Here is a 16,454-nt window from a genome sequence, read left to right as displayed (position 1 = left end):
ACTCAACCAGATGGGTTTCAGCCTCTACGGCCCTCCAAAGTGGGGTCCCTGTTAGAGACATTTGCCAGGCAGCCACTTGGTCATCCTAACATATGTTCACCAAGCACTATGCCTTGGATGTTGCACAGGGAGCTGATGAACAATTTGGTAGAGCGGTTCTACAGAATCTACTTGTTTAAAACTTCTGCCATCCCCCGTTGGTCTAACTGCTTGGGGAGACTATCAAGATGAGGAATCTGCGGGAGAAAAGCAATCCATTGAAGGAGAAATTACTCACCGTAATGATTCTTTCCTGCAGATTCCTCATCTACCCTCTGATCCATCCCTGCTCAGAAAGTTCTGTGGCTTGTCGATTCTGTCCAATTGAGAAGACATCTGGTGATGGCTCTAAGATGACTGCTTCTGTCTCATTTAAAAAAGAAAAAGAATGTTCACTCGTGGTTGTGTGGGATCACCCTTTGGGTGTATCCTTGTTAAGTTTTTTACCGGCTAATTAGCCTCCTCCTGTAGTTTTTCCTTCTGCAGCGTTCACGCTCATGGGGGGGAAAAGGGAGGAGCTGGATCATGGGGCGTAGTGACTTACTATATATAATATGATGCCTGACGTCCCTTCCAGAGCCGACGACTGAGAGCCGAACAAGACAAATTGACGACCGTCGGCCGAGTCGAGGCCCAATATGCCCCCTGGTGAAATGTTTCAGAGCAGCAGAGCTGGATAATGGATATCTATCAAGATGAGGAATCTGCGGGAGAAGAATACATAGAAAGATCATTATGATGAGTAATTTCTCCTTCTTAATTTAGGACATGAGAACATCAACAGCTCAGGCTGGGCCTGACCATTATGGTAAATATGTCTTACAAGAATCTGTGTGGACTTTTCGTCCAGCGCCAACACACAATTATAAATGTTATCTTAGATATATGCCTTTTTTAACTGCAAAACCAGTTTATCGTATGGAAGAGACCATTCAATATACCAGTCAAGCAGATCCACATATGAGGTTACATGCTTGTGAATTGACTTCAGCCACACATAAGTGCCTTCGTCAATGGCTAATCACATCAGTGCACAGACAGAATGGTTAGTGCATTTATGCATTTTTGTGGATAATGTAGCTTCCTTTATCATAGCCATCACAAACAAGGAAAGGAATACCTAATTCTAATATGACTGATATGGGAACACAGTCAGAAAGACCGTATATCTTTCATCCAATAATTCCTTCGATCAAATACAGTCTGCTTCTGGTGTGCTCCAGACCAGCAGAAATTCTGTAAAGCACTGTAGGCACCAAACTGCTATGATACACTTGGATGGTTGCTTTTAAACAAATACTGCCGAATCGCCTTGTGAGGTTCCTGAGAGCTCCCAATTCCATCAGGACTTCAGTGACAATATTCTCCCAGATAACCTGCTCACTGTGTTAATTGTGAAAAAGGGTGCCCAGATATATGTAGGTACTGAGGCATTCTAATTTAGAATGGCTAAATGGCCAGTCACTACAAGGGCATGTTTTCTTCTTGCCAAAATACATGACTTTGGGCTTGGACATTGATGCTGAAAAGAAAATACCCATGGGGTATCAAGGGATCTTCTGAGTCCTATTCCAAAAGTACAGTGCTGTCAGCATAACCCATCCATCTTACATGTGTGCCTTTGATCCTTGGGGTGGGGGCTGGGGGAGTTAAGTATGTACGGGACTTCAGTGATGTGTAGATTGAACATGAGTGGTGCTAACAAACACTGTTGCTTCAGACCCTGCTTAGTGCTCATCTTTTTGGTGATATGCTCCTGATTATCCAGTTTAACCACAAACATTGAATCCGTGTAGAGCTGAGGTTTCATGTTGAGGATCCCCTTGAGTACTCGCCAACAATAAAGTTTCGCCCATAACAGGGACCTGTTGACCGAATCAAGTAGTCTTTGAAAGCAATGTGCAGAGGAATATTCCCTGCTTTAGCTTAAGGGGTCTAAGCAGTAAAATGTTTTGGGTAGTACTGTGGCCTTTCCTGAATCCAGTCTGAAATTGATCTTAAAGGGGTTTCTCCTCTGCCCAATTGGTCAATTCCCTTAAAAAATGTTGCCAAAATTCTTTCACATAACATCTAATAAGGCCCAAAGTCTGTAATTGGCTGGGTCAGTATGGTCGTTTTAATTGAATGCTGGCACTACACAGGATTCCTCCCAGTAAGTGGGAATATGATTATTGCCGACTATTTTACTGAAGAACTTTGTGAGGATGCTGGCCCAAGTGTGCCTATTGTTTTTTAGGAGTATGTTAGCTAGTCCATCTGGCCATGGCGCACAGGAATTTTTTGGGCTTTTTAATGAAGCCAGTGATGGCATGTGCCGTGTACCAGCTTATGTCTAAATTGCTATCTAGATACTTAGTAGGGACCCGGGACTCTGTGTCCCTGCATAACAGGGTGCTGCTGATATAACTGCACCATGATTCTTCATCCATAGTGTTTAACAGTGGGTTACCAGTGGGTTTTGTCAACTTATTGGCCAAGTTTCAACATTTATTGGCATCTCCGCTGGCCGTGGTCTGGAGTGTAACTTGCCACTGTGCCGTTAGCTCTGATTGCTTGTACATACGTAGCCTATTACGATAACAGTTTTTACTCACCCTTATTAGTGCCAGTTTGACATCAAGAGGTACAAGAGGATTAGCCCAGATATTGCAAACATCTCTTCTCATATTGTGCTTGTTGTGGGAAATAGGAACATAAAAGGGATCCAACACTTGGTGTGTTCTAAGTTAGTTGTGCAGGTGAACTGGCCGAAGGGGGCTGTCAAACCATAGGTCCACTTTCAACATTCTTCCACATTAGAGCGGTCTAGCATATGTGTCGTTTCAATGCTCAACGTTATTAATAGGGTTGTTGATCTTACCAATGTTTGCAGCAATCCAACCCACCCTATTGCCCTTTGCATTAACCCTCACATGACCTATTTTCCCTTCATGACTTGACTTCTCAGGACAGAGTCAATGAGATGATCGTGTCCAGTCTACTCCAAAGGAATTGACCAAATGACAACCCTTTGAGATAATAAAAAAGTAATCTAGGGTAGATTTCCTTTCAGCCATAACAAAGTACCTACTATATCGCCAGGGATACGGCCATTCAACATATGTATATTTTTAGTTAAACATTCCAGCCATACATTTCCCTGTTTGTAGGTCTTTGTATCAAATGAGCGAGCCGGTGGAATCAAGACTTAAGGGTCTAACCTACGGAACCCATTATTAGTTTCACAACATTGTGCGTTAATTTGCCTGGCTATTAAAATTAAAAGCTCCTTCTGAGCTAGAGTGTAGATCTCAATAAATTCCTCAAGGATGTTTAAAACACACATCGTCTGTCCACCCCCAGGGGATTATAGATATTGATAACCACCATGGTAAAGTCATTATTAAGTCTTACTTTAACAGGTAGAACAAATGACGATATGTATGACGAAATGTCGCTCCCTTGATTCTTTAAAAAAACAAAACATTTGGAATGTCTGCAAGTAAGCCCCCTACACCCCATAGGTCTCCTGTTTAGCGTGTTCTTAGCTTTCTGATCAAATACTTTATAGCCATCCACTAACGCATCAACCGGAAGCCATCAATCTTGCACCAGGAACACGTCATTAGCTAGCAATCGTCAACCATCATTTCCATTATTAATCCGTTCCTTATAACCAGAGTGTTCCAGGAGCGAATAGTAAGCTTATTTAAGGTATGGCTAGTGGCTTAGTACTAGATCTGGTTGAAGAAGCCCTAGTAGCCAGTCCCAATCTCTCGCTAGCTCCTGAGAATTAAAGTGAGCTGCCATATTCAAGGAATCTCTCTGCCTCAACACCTAGGCTATGCCATTGCCCCTCGGGCCACCTGACTCGCTAAACGCCGCCTGCCCCTTCCCTCCATGCCACCTGGTACAGCTGTATCCCTCCTCTGAGCACCTCAGTATCCCACCCACTGTATATCTGTTCTGTTAACTCTGTAAAGTGTTCTGTTATGTATCTGTACTGTTGTATACCTCTGTAAAGCACTCTGTTGCTTCGCAAAGCTAGGTCTGTGCTCAATAAATACCATAATAATAATATAAGGCTTACGCTGAAATCTGTGACCTGACTGGCCGAAGGTTACCTTTAACTGTTCTCCGCCCTTCAGTTTGCCATGTCCTCAAGCCACGTTAAGTCAAAGTCCATTTTTGAAAAGCCTTTTTCATAGGGCATTATAAAAGTTGCATTGTGAGAGGCCACGCAGTGCAGGGCAGAGTTTTTCAGGGCTGTTATCTAGTTATTCAATCCAATCTACATCGCCCGATGTTATCACTCTTAGTGAAGGTATCATGTGCAATAGAGAAAGGGCATAGGCTCTAATCAGGGTGCCTCTATCTTTGGGGTCAAATAATTCTTGTATTAAGGTACTGCGGGGAAAGGCCCTTATAGAGGCAGCCTATTGGAAGTCGTCCTTGGATTTGGCGGCACATTCTGGATGGAAGCACCCTGCCACAGGGGATGATAGGCGGCTGTTTTATAGCCTTTGTCTAGATTGTCCAACCTCAATGTCTAAGTAAGTGTTATTATGCTGCCCCTCAATATCTTCACTCTCAGACAACTCTCAGACAATTCCATGATGCCTTCATCCATGCCTTCTACCTCTAACTCCCTCTGGGTTAATCGTTTTCAAAGAAACAAGCTGGGGGTAGATCTCTATCTTCGGCTGGGGCCTCCCTCTGGAACAGCCTCCCTTCCACTCTAAAACTTGAGGAGAACCATCTCCGGTTCCTCTTTGTTTCTGCCTTCTCTCCCCCTCTTCCTTGCTGACCCGCTCTCTCTTGGCACTGTGCACCTGGCCATCCTCTTTCCTCTGGGTCCAGGTACCTGCTCACCCTGCCGCCCTCCTGCACTGCCTCCCAGCCACCCCTTGCACTGGATGGACTGTATCTGAACTCATACAGCCCCCCACCCCATTTTCTTCTTCTCTGCACTTATCAGACTTACCCAGTCTGTCACCATAAACACAGCACTTGCCACATGCTGGCTGCACTATCACTGTTTATTGCCCCCTTTCTATTTTTTTTAATTTACTATTTATTTATCGTCTCTCCTCTGCTCTGCACTTTCCACTCTCCCCCTTCCATGCACTTTTTCCATTGTCCCCAACCCATGCACTTGCGCGTTCTCAATGTCACTGGGCCTAGTAAGATTGTTGTTGTTTTTGTGTTCTCCCTTGTTTCCCCTCCCTTGCCTAGTCGCGCTCTGAAACGCCTGTGTACGAGCACGATACAAATAAAATATCATATCATATCATAGTGGGATCCAAAGGATATTCCATGGAGGTGGATGCCGGGTGTATAGCTGGTTGCTTTTTTAGCCACCCATCCAGGTTGCCTTTTACCATTGTCATGTTGTTTCTTCCCCTTTTTGCTTAATTTCGCCTATTATTTTAACCCAGTGAAGCATCCAATGCCAGTGCTCGATTCCTTTAATTTAAGTTGCTTGTCACTGGCCCTGGAACGTTGCTTGAGCCTCTTTTTCTTCCCTTCTTTTGTGTGTACAGTGTTTGCTTTCCTTTGCTAGCTTCTCATGAGGTTTGTTATTAGAAGTGATATTGATAATTTTGACTGAGGTGGGAATAGGGCTGACCTCTATGATTTGATTAGTAGCATATGGAATTGCACTAATGTTATATGGGCCCGAAAGGATGGAGTCTTCATGCTCCATACGAGAGGCGTCGCTCTTGGGGGACGACCAAACAATAAATCTAGAGGCTATGACTCTGTTCGGCATGCCCAATACAGGTATTACACTCTCCTTAAATGAACAGATCTTGGGTGAAGCTTGAAGGCTCTAATTTAGAAAATTCACCCCGTCTGATATGTAGTGTCAATAGGAAGACCCCTTGATGTTATGCTATGTGGTATGCTGATCCATTTGCGCCTTATTGATATTTTTACATATCTTAATCAGGCTACGGAGTGCTGTTAAAAGCTGTTGAAGAGCAGTCTATCCATCCAAGTTATCGTCCAAAGTTGTTTGCACCAAGTAGCTGGCCTCAAGTTCCATATTAAATAGCTTTGGCAACCCACTGATGTACAACACCTGTGGGTTGCCTTGGAATGTATTAACAAGAAAAAAAGTGTCCGCAGTTGGTGGACACTCCCATTGTTAGGGAGATTTCTCACACAAGTGCTAAATTCCCTCTACCTTAGAGCCCTCCAGCTCTTTTGCTATATTTTGGGGCTTTGAACTTTTCATTTTCAATGTGTTTTACTTTTGTGTTCTTTGGTTATGGAGTTTTAAAACAACTCCATAGGCATCATCTTTTTCTGTGTGTCACACAGCACCGTCAGTGCAGTGGCACAGGGTTGTCTTTCAGACTCCCCAAGGTTTAAATACCTTCTCTGGGACAGACTACCATCTCCCAGAGCATGTAAAGTTAAATTGGCTTTACTAGTCTTTTTAAATTTACTGAACCAGCACACACTATCTTCCTATAGAGTGCTGGAGAGGTTGCCTAGCTTCCCCTGAGTCAAAACACTCATGTGACAGTAAAATGTTACCCTTTCCTATTTTAAAGGGCTAGTGGCAGTGGTTTAGATCAACTACCGTGATTTTTCCCGACCGCTAACAACGGTAGCTAAAAATCGGGGCAGCCATGTTTTTCAATATGGCGCCCAAGACCTATCTGTAAAAACAGACTGCGGTCATCTTTTTTCGCCATTTCTTTTACGAAAAGGTCCTTCTTGTGTTTGTCTCTGCGTGCCAAACCATGTTTGGTCCCTTTGTTCATTGACCTTTGGCAGGCTTCACTGCTGAAGCCCTCCTCTGGTGCCAGGGTGTCTGGGGTGGACAGGATGTGAGGGAGGTGCCTGAAACTCCAGGTGCTTAGTCTCCTTGGAGACTTGAGTGCACTCTGCCGTGATTGGCCGGCTGGCTGTCCGGCAAGGACAGCCACCCTGCTATGTGAGTGACAGCCAGGCTGGAATGAATGGGGGAAAACTGTTTAAAAGCAGGTCTCTGGGACTTGGAAAGCAGAGTCGACCACTGGAACGAAAGAACCGAAGAGGAGAGGAAGAGGACTGCTGCAACTCATGGACGACTGGTGAAGCCCTGCTGCAGGTCCGAATTGCCTGAAACTCCAATGACAGAGAAGCCCTTCAAGGTTAACTTCTTCCCTTGAGTTTGGCGGGAACAACCAACTCGCAAGCCACCTGGACACCATCCTATTCTGGTCGAATTTTCATCAGAGTGCTGTTGAAAACCGGATAGCCAGAGGGAAGAAAACCAGCTTGTGGACTTTAAGGCACTCACACCTTAAACCAACGTCTTGCTATAGCTTTTGGCCTCTTCCCTGGGCAGTGCAGGAACCTCCTGATGTCCTCCTTCTTGTCCCCACGACTGAAGCTCAGGAACAGCGAGATCTGCTTAAACTGCCAGGAACAACTGCCTCAGCTACAGCTTTCTTCATTGACAAGGTACTATGCAAACGCGGTCCGGAAATCTTTTCGGCCATAGAGAAAGTGCGTGAAACTTTCCTCAACTACGAAAGCTTGTCCTTCCCCAAACATTCATCAAACTTTTCGCCTTGCCAAATCCTTTAAAAATCTGTGGCAAAGACTTAACCATTATATACCAGAACTGTGCTATCCTATACAAAAGGCTCTGAACCATTCACTTTGGCCCAGGCCTATTGAGAAGAATTGCTGGTTGTATTTAACTGAAACCCTTTCCCCTGCCTATGAATGTATTTGGGCTGTCTATTCTTATAACCTTGTCTTTTCCCTCCTTTATTAAGTATCTGAAGTGCCATTTTGCCTACTTTGGAGCTAAACTTGTTCAGTTACTTACTGGTTGTACTTTTGTGGTGTATTAGTGTGTGATATTGAACTGCTTATGCTAGAGTAATGTTTTCTAACTGACTGAGGAAATAAATGTATATTCTTTTACCAAGAAAACTTTATAAGTGTATATTTGAATCACTGTATTTTTTGGTCCTTTGTGTAACTTGTTCTACTGCTCACTTAAACTCTTGAGATAAGTCTGGCTGCTCAGCCATCGCTACCACTTTACTGTGTAGTACAGGCTTGTACCAAAGGTAAAATTGTGCTTACACTTGTAGTCCTAATTTCATGTAGTGTTCCCAAAGGGTACTGCATGTGATTCTGCCTAACACCCGTCCTCTTCACACCTAATATACTGGCAATAGTGTCAATCAGCAGGTACTCTAGTAAAAGAAAATCTGTATTGTTATTAGTATTCTATGGATTCTTTGCTCATAAACAATACATTTTAACATGTGTAGTTATGTGAGATAAATTATAATTTATTATCAATTTTCTTCACAAAACAATTTAACAATTGTAAGTATATAAAATAATAAAGAGCTTGACACATTTCGGGAGACAGGTTTCCTACATCAGGAGCACAATTCTTCAATTTCTGAGGCTTGGATCAGTCTTCTAGCCTCCACTTTCCTACAGTATTAACAAAGTAAATGAGCACTATTATCAACTATGTCAACTGCTTATGGGTTGCTGCTATGTTTAAAGATAAACATGTTTGGTAATTTATATATATATATAGATATGTATATATATATATATATATTCATGTGGGATCACCTGAATACTTGGCCGGAAATGGTAATCTGTTTTAAAGAATCAACTGATCTTCTTAGAAGGCTGTCCTTCTTATCGCCAAATAGTCTGTTCTTAATTATGCAGTAGTCTGTAAGGACCATTCTACACAGCATGATTTCACCTATGCCTTATCATCACTAATCTGTGTTGTATTAAGGAACTTAAAATGCCTACCCCCAATTTCATGCATATGTGGTATTAGGAGTGCTGTAAAGGGCAAATTCTCTACGTGTTCGAGATCAGACTTGCTCTCATTTCTTCTAGAGGTAAATATCTGTAAAGAATCACAATGATATGCTGAGTAGGAGTGGCTGTACTTATCTTTTGAAAATCTTCAGATGTTAAGCATTGAAAGACCGCTTACCTCGACGTATCAGTCTCCCATCGAATACTATTCGTGGTGTAGGTGACAGATATGCACATTAGTGGGCGTATGTAGATCTGTTCTGCCTATGCCAATCTGAAGGGCCAAAATACTAGGTATTATCTTACTGTCCCATTTGGGTTAGAGGTATCTATTAGAGAATCCCGGTTATTATCATCCTATCAGCCTTACCTGTATACAGGATGCAGAGCGCTTTGCATGGAGTCCCAGCGAGAATCCTTCGGCATCCGAAATGGGTGCTTAAAAAATTCACGTGCAGAACGTACTGCGTGCGGTCTGGCGTAATAGCCAAATTATTATTTACCTGTATGTAGGTAGTCTGACTCTTGAAGAAGAATGGATAACAGAAAGAACTAAATATTTTCTTACTAACAAATTCCCTATAATTCCCGTATCAACATGAGCTATCCTTCCTCTTTAAGTTTCTTTATGGCCCATACTATATCCTCAATTTCCCCAAGGTCGAAGGCTGTAGATAACACGGCCACCAAAAGGATCCACAGAGTTCATAAATTCTGCGGGAATGCCACATTTCTTAGAAAGGAAGGACACCCAAGTAGATTCCTGGATGGCATCTCCCATACAGGAAGCGCTAGCCCCAGCTTTGTTGTTGATATGTGCCCAGAATTGTCTAGAATTTGATTTTAGAAGAATTCTAAGCATGGTCTGGTTATCTCTCAAATAGAGATCATGTTTTGAGGATTTGACAAAGTTTCGGTGTCGCTGACAGGCACGCTTCTTGTGATCTAGATACTCATCCAATGAAAGATCATTTCCCTTAAGCAGTTTAATGTCTTTCCGTGTTTGCCCCTTCAAGGCCTTGATTCTAGGATCAAAGTAGTTTTTTGGTAGAGGCTTCAACCTTAAAGGACACCTTTTTTTATGCATTTAGTAATGCGTATATCCAAGGATCTACAACCGACTTGAAAAAAATCCAGCGACCAAAACATTGTGGTGTACCTTATCAACTTGTAATAGAAGCTTGATTAGCCTATTATACATTTTTCCACCGCAACGACAAGCTAAATGTCTCCTATCTGGTCTCACAGGAAACAGTATAGGACAAACTACGTGTATCAGTTGGTAATTTCAGAGTGTAGTTAATCATCAAATGATCTCCTACTTACAGGTCATGAGAAGTCATGTTGCTACACATGTGTTTCAAATTGTAAGAAACAAAAATAAATCCAAGAAGCAGCAGTGCCCCTATGCCAGGTATAAGTAGTTGGTAGAAGTCGAAAAGGTTTCTGTTTGTTGTAGGTTCCAATCATGCAGAAAGGAATCCCAAGCAAGACCCCACTTAAGATTATTTGCAATTTTTGGAATACAGGAGAGGTGGTAATAGCCTTGGCCAGTGTCACAATTGGCATTAAAGTCACACTTCCCCACAATCATTGCATGATGGTGGCCCTCCAATAACCATGATTCAAAGATCTGTAACAGTATAGATAGAAAAGTATTAATGGGGTACTTAGCTGGATTCCAATGTATGCTGACTAGTAAGTATTCCCCCACTACATCAGGGAAACTGACACACACTGCCAAGATACCCTCACATGCAAACCACAGATTGCAGGTGGTTTTTAGGTTATTATATATGGCAAGGATTGGGCCACCGCTGGGTCGACTACTAGTCGATCGAGTTGCTAGAAGGGAATAAGTCAAAAATGAAGGTTAGTGTTCTCCATATACATAGTTTCCTGAATGAACACAATATAAAAAATTCGTAGGTATATTGAGTCATTCCACGTATGCCAAAGGTTTGTCATTCCACATGCATTCCAGGATAAGATCTTAATACCATAGATGTTAGGGTTAATGAAGTCCTAGGGTTAGAGACGCAAAGGTTTTAATTGCAGACTCAACCCAGGAACAATCCTGGACTTCTTTAAGCTTAGAGATGAAATGTACATCAGGTTGCAAAGTGGGTAAAGAACACACAACCTTATTGGCGGAGGACACGGGCGATTTTGGCACAACCCCTCATGGTCCCAAATGCAACCTGGCCGCTTCTGTAGATTTAAGAACAGCCAAATCATATCCCAGACAATGTAGGATCCCGCTCTGTGCCCAGATCATATTTACTATAATATCTGAATAGAAATAGGAGACCATACGATTGTTATTGGCCAAAGGAAGAGAAATAAACTCTATGTCCCTAGAGTGTAATGATCTTAGAGGGGGAATCAGAGTGAATATATCAAGTACCTTTGATCTATTCAACCTTATAGAACCGTGCTTCTGTGGATTAACCTCCCACCCCATGATCTTAGAATAACAGGTCGAAATAAGATCAATCAGTACTGGCTGTTCATTAATGGAATCCATCAGATTTATCCGTGAGGAGGGTATCGACAAATGTGAAACACCTGGACCAGGGATAGATGACAATGGACCCTGAGATAACTCTGAGATCAGGGCAGCAGAAACTACATCCTCAACTGACTGTACAGTCATATCTGCTTGAGCAGTAGAAGCCATCAGTGAAATGAAGCTGTCTGCTGCCTTGGAAGTAGAAGAATTAGTAGAATCACGTTTTTCCGTATTGAATGACCAGAAAGAAGTAATTTTGGACTGTTGGCTTATAACCAGATCTTCAATGGATTTGCCAGGTAGTACGGGGGAGAGGACCCAGAGGATTCTCAAAGGTCACATTAGACTGCAGATTCCTGTCCGGAAGAACATAATTGAGGGGGTCAGTGCCCATCTCTTTACGCCATGCAATTGGACTGGTAGTCTGATCTATCACCACACATGCTGAAGGAATCGAAATAGCCTGTACACAATGATTTTGTTTTTTAGAGCCTTGCTCCTGTGTCGGTGTTACATGAAGATTAGCCTGTTCAGAAACGTGGTCATTAGATTGATAATTAAGATCAATACTAGTGTCTTTAACCAACAATTGACTCTAATATTTTTTAGAGGCATTACCAGATCTCGGTTCTAGCAGTGGGTCTTTTTCACCCTGTTATTTTTCCTTTTTTTCTCCTACCTATTCATCCCCAAACATGTTTTGCCCTTGTTGGGGCTCATCAGTGAGGAGTAGCTTGGGTCTCTAGGCCCAGCAGGCACGGGACCCACGTCTGGGCATACCCGTCCCACTCGGGGTGACAAAGCAAAAACAAAGAGGTGATGGCTGGAAGGTTTACAATGAATCTTAACCACTGGCATTGCACCCCTCATTTGTAAAAGGAGGAGAAAGAGGATCTTCTGGTGGACTAATGTCGATTCTGATTGCTCCAGACTGGGCCCAGAGGATGTGGTACCCGGAGTTGCTGGACATGTCCATCTTCCCGCCTTGGAGCCTCCCGACGAGAGTCACATTTCTCTCCCAGTTGGAGGGGCTTTTCTCCACCCAAACCCCAGCTGCCCAAGCCTTCATGTTTGGCTAGTGAGAGGATGAGATACAATGAGTGGGACTTATCAGACAATGTCCTTAATATGCTCCTACCAGCTCAGAGACCCATAACATAGTCTATTTATACCTAAACACAGTTGAATTGTCAAGTATAAAGGGTGCCCCAAGCGGATGTTTCTCCACCGGGGTGTCTATTATGTCAGAGAGCACATTGATGATTCCACTCCAGAAGGTTTCCAGTTGTGGGTGCCGCAATACGTATGCAGATGGTCAACAACAGCACTGTAGCATCTGGGACAGGGGTGCTCTGTAGGTGGGGCATTCAGGAGAGTCTGGCGGGGGTGTAATATAGACGATGTAGTATCTTAAATTGCATGAATTTAAACCAAAAGTTAAGAGAGACCTTGCTGGTGTGTGCATACATGCATTCCCATTGGGTGTCAGCACTATTGCCAGTTCCTCAGACCAGCAGGATCTTACCTTCGGGGGAATGGGGGCAGCCACCATGTCCATTAGTATTTTATATAGTGTAGATAAGATGTGCCGGCTGTCGCCAGAATTAGCTATGTAGGCTAGAAAAGGTGTTTCAGGTGGCTCACTAGGGTAATCGGGCCATCTAGACGCCACAGCAGAGTGGATTTGGTAGTATTGAAGCAGTTCCCCCCCTGGTAACTTTGACCCCAACTGACAATGGTCATGGATGAGTCTTTCAAAGGCTGAGTCCCTTACATGTTAAGAGAGTGGACTTTGGCCTCAAGTGGAAAGTTGAGAACTCATCAATTTGTTGGAGCTATGAGAGGGATCAGGCTGGCCCTGGTTGCCTTCCTAACTGAGTCCTCAGACTGGGGCAAATATGTGCTGGTCCTTACAGCCAACAGAGTGGTCATGCACTACCTCAAAAAGCGGGGTGGTGTAGGGTTGTTGCTTCTGTGCAGAAAAGCAATGCAACTGTGTTTCTTGGCTCTGGAGAATGACATGTCTCTGATGGCGGCCCATTTGGCCAGGAAGTAGAATGTCATAGCAGACACCTTGAGCAGACATACTTAAGCCTCCCATGAGTGGGAGCTCTTCCAGGAAGTCATGGGGAGATCTTATCCTTGTGGGTACTACTCCAGTGTACTTCTTTGCTTCCAGTTTCAGCAGGAAATGCAAGTTGTTATGCTCCAGGGAATTCGCCTTGGAAAGAGAGCTCTGGAGACGCCATGACATTCGAGCTGGACTTCTTCTTGTGTTCTAGCCCATCCCTGTCATTCCACTAGTTCTAAGGAGAGTGTGATTGTTTGGGTCCACTATGATTTTGATCGCCCTGGACTGGGCCCAGAGGATGTGGTACCCAGAGCTTCTGGTCCTGACCATCTGCCCTCCCTGTCACTTCCCGAGGAACCTTTGCTTGGCTGCTGGGAGACTGAGATATAAAGAATGGGATTTGTCAGACTGCATATTCCCTTCCCAGCTCTGAGACCTGCCACCAAATCCATTTATGCCTCCAGGTGGTATACATTCTCTGTTCAGTGTCAGGGAACCGGTGTCTGGGCACTTTCATCTGTCCTAGCTCTTCTGTGCAGGATTTCCTGCTTTCTTTTGCCCGAATGGACTAACAGATTGCCACTGTGAGCGGATACATAGCCCATCTTTACTAAGTGTGCCCTTTGAAGGCCCCCCATCTATAAGCAAACTCTGCAGCTCAGAATGCTCATTAGGTTTCAGAGTCACGGTCAACACCATCCCCTCATCAGGTTCAGGTGCTGGGCCAGGTACCTCAAAAGTTGTGGTGGGAGAAGGTTTCCTCCACTTCTTAGGAAGCTTTGACTCCTATTTGGCCTTGGATTTCCCATTGGCTGTAGCAGCTTGAGAGGTAGCGACTGGTCTTTCTGCTGTGTCACCCACGAGACCTAACTTCCCATCAGAACTCTACTTGGAAATTCCGTCTGAACGGTAACAGGAATCGTTACAATCTCTCTATTTACTTCTAGGGTGACAGGCATTACTGGGAACAATTGCAGGAAACCATCAGTTTCTTCACTATCCTCACTATTATGTCATTTTTTGCAGGGATAATGTAAGCAGTTTCTAACACCAGTTTGTTATTCCTGCGTGGGATTTTGATTTAGTTTTGAATTTTCACCTTTAAGGTGATCTTTCTGGTAGCTATCATTTCAGAAAAACAGGTGTTATTGGTTAAACATCCATACTTCGTGTTTTCCAAGGTAAATGTTGCCATCCTTCCGCTCCAAAGTTCTTTTGGATTTTAATCTCTCTCAGAAGTTCGATCTTCGTGTGTTTTTTCCTCTGTCTTACCCTTCTAAGACAGAGGAGCGATTCCAACGGCTGGATCTGGTGCTGGCCCTCAGCTACTATGGCTCTTGGATGAGGGGAGTCAGGAAAGCTGACCATCTTTTTGGGGGTTATGCTGGTGCTCGTGCTGGCAGGGCTGTGACTATACAGACCCTGTCAAGGTGGATCATCCTCTGCATCTTGGAATTCGACAATCTGGCTGGGAAGGATGTTCCTGAAGATCTCAGGGCGAATTCAACCAAAGAACTTAAAGCTACCTGTTCTCTTCAAGTGGGGGTTCCTATTGTGGATTTTTGCCAAGTATCCACTTGGGCCTCACGGCACACATTTGCCTAACATTTCTACTTGCACCCCTTGTCAGGGAGGATGATGGTTTCAGACAAGCAGTCCAACAGGGTTTTCTGGTGCAGATGGAGTCTCCTCACTCTGCGCCCTCTTCCAGGTCTCTGCACTGCTATGGGAGCCTACCATGGATGAGCACTCTGTGGGAGGAAGGGATCCTTTAGAGGAGCAAATTACTTACCTCTTCATAATGTTCTTTCTGATGTATGTACTCCCACGGTTTCCTCATTGCCCTCCCATCCTACCCCACTCTGCGGATGTGTACACCTTATCCATCCTGCTGCCCTCCAGTAACTGAGTGCTAGGGAAAAAGGACAGAACTGAGTTCATGGGACATGATTGCTCCATATCCACTGGTCCCAATGTCACGTTGGGCATGGGTGTGTACAGGCACTGAGATGTGCTGCGCTCCCTGCTGCCGAAAAGGTTTCCAAAGCAGCAGGCACTGGAGATAGAATATCATAGAGGAGGAATCCATGGGTGGAACATCAATCAGAAAGAACATTACCGAGAGGTAAGTAGTTTGTTCTTCTCAAACATTGTGCTGTAAAATGCACCATTTCAACAAATTATTTTAAAACAATTCTAAGAGGGAGAAGCACTGAAACCCCCTCCATTACGTTATGCTTGGTCGCTCATGCTAAGTAGTGGGAGATATGAATTCCCCCTCCACTAACAATATTCGCCTGCTGCAACAGGTCTTCATTTTTTTACAGTGCAAGTGCCCCCTCAGAAGACGCCTGCCCAACCTGGCACAACACCTGCCTCCGCCACTGGCATGCGCATATTAATGTTACTGGATGTGCACAGTGGTGGCTGTTCTGTTTGGGCATCAGGCACCAGAAGAAACCACCCCCACCCTTGTTTTTATGCTGGGTGAAAGATGTAAGATTGGATTTAAAAATGTACTTACATTATTTCATGTAGTGTGGCGGCCCCTGCTGCAGCATGATCTTCAAGCACATTGTGTATTATTTGTCACACCTATAACCATTTTGGCTTACTGCACAAAAACCCAGGCTCATTTAAAAGTGGAAAAGGTTGCTTTAATGTGACAGGCCAAAGCTTACAATAAAACGCTTACCTGGCTCCATGGCCTTACAGACTAAGGAAATATTTAAACAACCAATTAACTAATTACACCTTTCCATTTCCCCAACAATTAAATAATTAAATAAAGCCATTTCCTCCCTACCTGTCCCTTGGACCCTACCATCTCCTTACCCCTTTTCCAGGCGTCCCGCTTTCTCCCTGGGGCCATGCCCCTCCAGGCTCAATACCTATTCCCCCGGGGTGGCCCGCTTGTGCAAACAGCACCACCCCATCCTTTCCCGTGTCATTCCCCCATTGTGCTTCCCTCCCCCCACATCAAAAGGGGCCATGCCCCCGGAGCCCAGACCCACTTCAATACCCCACATACTCCCCTCTACA

This window comes from Ambystoma mexicanum, chromosome 5p, assembly GCF_040938575.1.
Source record: "Ambystoma mexicanum isolate Mex_15411 chromosome 5p, UKY_AmexF1_1, whole genome shotgun sequence".
Taxonomy (NCBI): Eukaryota; Metazoa; Chordata; class Amphibia; order Caudata; family Ambystomatidae; genus Ambystoma; species Ambystoma mexicanum.
Note: the sequence above shows the minus strand (reverse complement) of the source record.